Raw genomic sequence first — 2,500 nt, 5'->3', positions numbered from 1 at the left:
AAATTTTTCGATCCAACGAGTGATGCGCGACTCTTTCGGACTTTGAAAATTTTTCGATCCAACGAGTGATGCGCGACTCTTTCGGACTTTGAAAATTTTTCGATCCAACGAGTGATGCGCGACTCTTTCGGACTTTGAAAATTTTTCGATCCAACGAGTGATGCGCGACTCTTTCGGACTTTGAAAATTTTTCGATCCAACGAGTGATGCGCGACTCTTTCGGACTTTGAAAATTTTTCGATCCAACGAGTGATGCGCGACTCTTTCGGACTTTGAAAATTTTTCGATCCAACGAGTGATGCGCGACTCTTTCGGACTTTGAAAATTTTTCGATCCAACGAGTGATGCGCGACTCTTTCGGACTTTGAAAATTTTTCGATCCAACGAGTGATGCGCGACTCTTTCGGACTTTGAAAATTTTTCGATCCAACGAGTGATGCGCGACTCTTTCGGACTTTGAAAATTTTTCGATCCAACGAGTGATGCGCGACTCTTTCGGACTTTGAAAATTTTTCGATCCAACGAGTGATGCGCGACTCTTTCGGACTTTGAAAATTTTTCGATCCAACGAGTGATGCGCGACTCTTTCGGACTTTGAAAATTTTTCGATCCAACGAGTGATGCGCGACTCTTTCGGACTTTGAAAATTTTTCGATCCAACGAGTGATGCGCGACTCTTTCGGACTTTGAAAATTTTTCGATCCAACGAGTGATGCGCGACTCTTTCGGACTTTGAAAATTTTTCGATCCAACGAGTGAAGCGCGACTCTTTCGGACTTTGAAAATTTTTCGATCCAACGAGTGATGCGCGACTCTTTCGGACTTTGAAAATTTTTCGATCCAACGAGTGATGCGCGACTCTTTCGGACTTTGAAAATTTTTCGATCCAACGAGTGATGCGCGACTCTTTCGGACTTTGAAAATTTTTCGATCCAACGAGTGATGCGCGACTCTTTCGGACTTTGAAAATTTTTCGATCCAACGAGTGATGCGCGACTCTTTCGGACTTTGAAAATTTTTCGATCCAACGAGTGATGCGCGACTCTTTCGGACTTTGAAAATTTTTCGATCCAACGAGTGATGCGCGACTCTTTCGGACTTTGAAAATTTCTCGATCCAACGAGTGATGCGCGACTCTTTCGGACTTTGAAAATTTTTCGATCCAACGAGTGATGCGCGACTCTTTCGGACTTTGAAAATTTTTCGATCCAACGAGTGATGCGCGACTCTTTCGGACTTTGAAAATTTTTCGATCCAACGAGTGATGCGCGACTCTTTCGGACTTTGAAAATTTTTCGATCCAACGAGTGATGCGCGACTCTTTCGGACTTTGAAAATTTTTCGATCCAACGAGTGATGCGCGACTCTTTCGGACTTTGAAAATTTTTCGATCCAACGAGTGATGCGCGACTCTTTCGGACTTTGAAAATTTTTCGATCCAACGAGTGATGCGCGACTCTTTCGGACTTTGAAAATTTTTCGATCCAACGAGTGATGCGCGACTCTTTCGGACTTTGAAAATTTTTCGATCCAACGAGTGATGCGCGACTCTTTCGGACTTTGAAAATTTTTCGATCCAACGAGTGATGCGCGACTCTTTCGGACTTTGAAAATTTTTCGATCCAACGAGTGATGCGCGACTCTTTCGGACTTTGAAAATTTTTCGATCCAACGAGTGATGCGCGACTCTTTCGGACTTTGAAAATTTTTCGATCCAACGAGTGATGCGCGACTCTTTCGGACTTTGAAAATTTTTCGATCCAACGAGTGATGCGCGACTCTTTCGGACTTTGAAAATTTTTCGATCCAACGAGTGATGCGCGACTCTTTCGGACTTTGAAAATTTTTCGATCCAACGAGTGATGCGCGACTCTTTCGGACTTTGAAAATTTTTCGATCCAACGAGTGATGCGCGACTCTTTCGGACTTTGAAAATTTTTCGATCCAACGAGTGATGCGCGACTCTTTCGGACTTTGAAAATTTTTCGATCCAACGAGTGATGCGCGACTCTTTCGGACTTTGAAAATTTTTCGATCCAACGAGTGATGCGCGACTCTTTCGGACTTTGAAAATTTTTCGATCCAACGAGTGATGCGCGACTCTTTCGGACTTTGAAAATTTTTCGATCCAACGAGTGATGCGCGACTCTTTCGGACTTTGAAAATTTTTCGATCCAACGAGTGATGCGCGACTCTTTCGGACTTTGAAAATTTTTCGATCCAACGAGTGATGCGCGACTCTTTCGGACTTTGAAAATTTTTCGATCCAACGAGTGATGCGCGACTCTTTCGGACTTTGAAAATTTTTCGATCCAACGAGTGATGCGCGACTCTTTCGGACTTTGAAAATTTTTCGATCCAACGAGTGATGCGCGACTCTTTCGGACTTTGAAAATTTTTCGATCCAACGAGTGATGCGCGACTCTTTCGGACTTTGAAAATTTTTCGATCCAACGAGTGATGCGCGACTCTTTCGGACTTTGAAAATTTTTCGATCCAA

The sequence above is a fragment of the Athalia rosae genome, unplaced genomic scaffold, assembly GCF_917208135.1.
Source record: "Athalia rosae unplaced genomic scaffold, iyAthRosa1.1, whole genome shotgun sequence".
Taxonomy (NCBI): Eukaryota; Metazoa; Arthropoda; class Insecta; order Hymenoptera; family Athaliidae; genus Athalia; species Athalia rosae.
Note: the sequence above shows the minus strand (reverse complement) of the source record.